The sequence below is a fragment of the Octopus sinensis genome, linkage group LG2, assembly GCF_006345805.1.
Source record: "Octopus sinensis linkage group LG2, ASM634580v1, whole genome shotgun sequence".
Classification (NCBI taxonomy): Eukaryota; Metazoa; Mollusca; class Cephalopoda; order Octopoda; family Octopodidae; genus Octopus; species Octopus sinensis.
Genome location: NC_042998.1, coordinates 80,481,587 through 80,487,612, shown reverse-complemented (window position 1 = coordinate 80,487,612; position 6,026 = coordinate 80,481,587).

Here is a 6,026-nt window from a genome sequence, read left to right as displayed (position 1 = left end):
CATTCTTTACATTATCCCTTTTTCAGAGAAATTTTCCTTGCGTTTATAATTTAAAACGACTTAAATTATTTCGGCTCACTAACCTAAGTATGGTAACTAGCACTTAACTATATCTAATATATAAGATAGAGATGTGTGTGTATTCGCTTTTCACGCGAAAACGGCTTCACCAATTCTTCCATATTTGTGATGCATGAATAATTTGACCTCGGACACATGTTAGACTCTTTATTTAATTTTTTTTTAATAAATATTAAAAAAAATATTGCTTTTTATTCACGTCTTTGAAAGTTAAAAAAAATATTTTCTTCCGGTTTTCTAGCGTCAGTGACGTAACAAATCTCTCTCTCTCTCTCTCTCTCTCACTCTATCTCTCTCTCTCTCTCTCTCTCTCCCTCTCCCTATATCCCAAACACTCTCTATTGTTTTCACTTTAATTTTTCAGACGCCATTCTTTCACTTTAACTTCAATCGCTATTGTTTTCACTCTAAGTTTTCAATCGCTATTTACAAACAACAACGACAAATTACCGACAGAAAGAAGTTCACAATTACTGAAGAAAGTAATTTCATAATTTACTGACAGAAATAACTTCATAATTTCACTTCAGTCCGTACACTTCGTTAAATCTGCCTACAAATTTCTTATTTACTTTTGCAACGTTTTTGTGTGTGTTTTTTTTACGGTATTACTGATAAAAGTAAGTTCACTGACAGAGATAACTTCAAAAATTTCACTTAAATCCATACACTTAGTTAATTTCCCTAAAAAATTCTTATTTACTTTTGCAACGGTTTTGTTTTTCGGTTGTTGATGGGGTTTTTTTTCCTGCTTCTTTCGATACTGGCTCTTTGGTTCACTGAGTGACAAATTTCACTTCAACCCGTACAATTCTTTATTTTCCGTAAAAATTTCTCATTTACTTTCTGCTCGTCGTATTAAGAAACATAATTTCTGTTACCAAGTTATTTTCATTGCTTACTATCTTCTGTACCCGTGTATTTCTGTATACGTATATAACCATATCTAGAAGGAAAGTATCAAATTTGTCTGCAATGTCAAGGTCAGCCAAAAGAATGTCTTTGTCCGGGAAAAGAGAGATAGCTGCAGAAAGGGAAGCACGCTAAGAAAAGAACAGACTGTTCACTACAAAAGCCAGAGAATCTCAAAGTGATGAAACAGAGGTATGCACGGCTGACAAGGAATAGGATCTCCACTGTAGAACGAAGAGTAGTTGCAACAGCTCAGAGAAGCAACATCTATGAAACAGCTTTCAACTATGATCCGGTAGTTCATTATGCAGATGACACTTGAGTTTCCATTGGTACAATGACAACTGAGTGCATACGTTGTAAAGCAAGGAAGCGGCCTGGAGAGACACCTGCACTGTGCTACAGTGTTGGAAAGGTTAAACTCCCTGCAATCCCAACCCTCTCGACCTATTGAAGAAACTGTTGTCATCAACTGACCAAGATTCCAAGCACTTCCAATACAAATTAGGCAATACAACGCTGCACTACAGATGACATCATTTGGAGTCACAAGATGAGCTAAGATTCATGCAAACTTTCAAGATCCAAGGTCAGATTTATCATCGGATTGGCTCTCTACTATCTCTGTCTACTACCTTTCATTGTTTATAATCTGTACCTGTTTTTTGGTTACGAAATGAGCTTGACAAAATGTGTTTTTGAATTACTTGTAGTTACTCTATATACATATATGAGTTGGAAACTTTCTTTTAACATTTCACTTAACGTCTATGTTCCATGCTGGCATGGGCTGGTGAGTTATTAATATGGAAAGTTGGTATTTCAGCTACTAGCAGTTGAAACCTGCGTAATCTAGACCGCTTTTTAAAATTTCATTTTCTTTAACAGCCTGTCTGTTTATGATTGAGTGACTAAGAAGTCATCCGTTATATTAATGTGATACAAAGGCAGTTGTTAGTTTATTCAGTAAAACGTCCATAGCGTGGATACGACATTAAATTTGCTGAGTCACACAACATACAACGGAAACGTTCGATTTCAGTAAGAGTATCTGCTCTCTTCCTTCTGTCTTAATCTGAACTTGTAAAAGTCTTACTATATATGAAATCAAGGATACATCATATAGGAAACGAACAAAATATATAGTTCTAAATAAGGAAGATAAAAATAGTAGGGTGTTGAAAACAGAATTTGTATTTAAAGAGAGGATTCATAATTTTATTGATTGAAATAACATGATAGAGAAGTGTACAGAAATACAAAAAGAACGAAAAATCTATTAAAATAAAAGAAACAGAAAATTTTCAACAAAAATGAGCGCTAATCACGAATGTGAACTTCAAGTTCTAATTTTTTGACTAGCAAGTTTTTCGTTTGAAATTTTGAATTGAAAAATATGAGATGTTTTCGTAAATTGAGATAGATAGATAGATAGATAGATAGATAGATAGATAGATAGATAGATAGATAGATATAGACAGAGAGAGATTCATAGGGAACGAAAGAGAGATGGATAGTGAGTGAGAGAGAGAGAGAGAGGGAGAGAGATGGTGTGAGGTGGGCTGAGGTGTTAGAAAATCGCATTGAAAAGAAAAAGACTGGAATCGAATCGACGGAAAAAAGAAAATATTTCCTGATCAATAAAGTCAGCAAATAGTACTGAATTTCAGTTCTCCACTTCACTTCTCCCCACACACATGATTCATATTTCAGCAATATGAAATATGAGAAAAAATAAAAATTCCGTGTTATTAATATGAACAAAAAAAAAAAAAAAAGACTGCAGGAAAAAATTGTCTCGGAAAATTAAAATTCTAAATTCGTATCCATCCAAGGTTCTTCGGTTTAAGTCGTGAAATTAAAAATAAAAATGTTTTTTTAAGAAAGAAAATATGGTATGTATGTATGTATATATATATATAGTAACATTTCCTGTGATAATGTTTTCAATGTTCTTTAAAAACTGATCGAGTTTCTCTATGTTAATTAGCACGTGTTGCTCAGGTGACGTAATTCTGATGTCATGGAAGCAGGTGAGGTTGTCTGAGCGAGGAGGCATCACTCCACCATTGAACGTTTACACGACTCAGGTGCTCGATTCAATCATGTCACGTTTAGTACAGCTTTTCCAATCTTCATTTCCTTTCTTTCTTTTTCTCTTCCTTCCTTTCTTTCATTCTTTCTCTCCCTCTCACACTCTCTCTCTCTCAAACACACTCTCTTCCCCCTCTCACTTACTCTCTCTCTCTCACACACACACACACGCACGCACACACACACACACACACACACACACGCACTCTCTCTCTCTCTCTCTGCCCCCTCTGCCCCCATCAGTATGTCTAACTTTCTCTTTTTTCTCCTTTCCGCCACGCATCTTCTGTCAATACAAACCTGCTAACGGATACGCGATCTCTGCTTGTTTTGTTGTTTGTGGATATTATAACGCTTAATAATGTTTGACATACATATACATCAAAACACACACACACACACCATACACACACACACACACACACACACACACATCATACGCACACACGCACGTACGCACGCACGCACACACGTACGCACGCACACACGTCAACATACTCATAAAAATGTACACCTATTCATGGATGTTCATAGTATAATCACGTATATCAGTATGCATGCATGCATACTTTCACACGCGCGCGAACACACGTATGCACTCATAAACTACAATTTGAAAATAAAATAATGCGCTTATATTTTTAAGAAATGCATGTATGCATTAGTTTCAAATTTTGTTACAAGGCTAGTAATCTCGGCGGAGACGAGGATAAGTCGATTACATCGACTCCAGTATCCAACTGGTACTTATTTTATTTTATCGACTCCAAAAGTACAAAAGACAAAGTCGAACTTGGCAGCATTTGAACACAGAAAATAAAACGGACGAAATGTCGCTAAGCCTTTTGCCCAGCGCGGTAACGATTCTATCAGCTCGCCGTCTTACTCACCGCTCCATATATTGGCTAGTATTGCGCGCGCGCATACACACACATTCACGTACGTATATGTAAGTGTTTATTATACCAAAAATTGACAACTGCCGTCCACTTTACCCATCGGATAACGATTGTACTTAGATAGAACATATGTTAACTAACATACCATATCATCAAACATGGGGGCTGCTTTACTGATTGATAGAAAATGGAGTGTCAAAATGACGGGAGAAACCATTGATAAATGTCTGCTATCGAGTAAATATATGTACATACACAGAACTGAAGCACTTTAACGAATACGGTTTTAACGTCCCGACTGAAAATATCGTACACACACACACTCACATACATACACATACGTTTATATATGTGTGTGTGTGTGTGTGAAATATCCCGTTTTCTATGGTTACATGGGTTAGGCAGGCTTTGTACTGTTGGATGTCCTTCCTGTCGCTAACCCGCACCTGTTTTCAAGTAGGGTAATATTTCACCATGACCAAACATGTTTTCATGTAAGACTGGATACAAAGGATACCGCTTAGATGACAGTGACACTTGCTTACAACTATCACGAGATGTCAAGGCAAGGAAACAATAAAACAAACACGCATACACACATACATATTTATATAATAGGCTCCTTTCAGTTTCCGTTTATCAAATCTACACACAAGGCTTTGGTCGGCTCTAGGCTATTGTAGAAGACGTTTGCACAAGGGACTCATTCAAGTGTGTGTACTCATACATACACACACATAGTTATATATACATATATGCATGTGCATTGCATACATATGTGTATATATGCGAGCGTGCATGTTTGTTTACATTTCAGAGAAAGATTGCTGAAATCGGTGTTGTCGACAGCTTGACGTTGGGAATGTGTAAAGTATCTTATGCTTTACTAGGAAAAACAAATAAGGGCTAGTGTCAGGAAGGGCGATCATGGAAAACGAATAAACACGAAAGAAAGAATATATATATATATATAAATGTATGTATGTATGTGTATATATATATATATATATATAAAAATACAAAATGGGGCAAAACATCCAAACAGGTGATACAAAATAAGGGACAACAAAACACCTAGATGGACGATACAAAGGAAACAAGGACGGGTCACTCGGAGTTTTCTTTCCTCGGTCGAGTTCCGGATTATCTTTGCAATTTCGGCCGGTTATACACGAGATTACTCCAATCTGGCCAGCCCCAAGGAAAAACTAAGCTAAGAGCATTAGATTCCTTGGAAGAAAGCAGCGAATGTATACGAAAACAAGGACGAAAAGAAAACGGAGAATATATATATATATATATATATATATATATATATATTATATATATATATATATAATATATATATATATATATATATATAACGGGAAGCTTTATGAAAATAGACAAAAGACGAAGGCAGGTTTACGGAAATAAACAAAAGACGAAGGCAGGTGGAATACAAACAAACAATTGTATTAGTATGGCGCTCAGGAAATATAAATAAAACAAGTCTTTAACGTTTCGAACCTACGCTCTTCAACAGAGAGATACACAGAGAAGAAACACAGAAAGAAGGAGAGAAAAAAAATGCGTGCAGAGGCTAGCGAATCAACATGGCGATCTGATTTCGGCCAGAAGTCAAAGATCAAACGTGAGACGCAAGAGCGAAATTAGGGGAGATAATAGGGTTAAATGACCTCGCTCCAAATTAAGAGTGTGTGTGTGTGTATGAGAAGAGTGTGTGTGTGTGTGTATGAGAGAGTATTAGTGCGTATGAGAGGTCTGGACGTGTGTATGTATATATGATGTGATGTGTAAAGTCGTATGGTGTAGTGTAGAGAGAGGAGATGAGGGAAGAGGGGGAGGGAGTGAGGGGGGAGAGAAAGAAAGGGGAGAAGGAAAGGGGAGAAGAGGAGGGGGAAGGGGGAGAAAGAAGGAGAGGAGAAGAGGAGGGGAGAGGAGGAGGGAGGATAGAGGGAGAGAAGGGGAGTGAGGGAGCAGAGAGAAAGAGGGAAGAGGGAAGAAGGAGGGAGGGAGAAAGAGGGAAGAAGAGAAGAG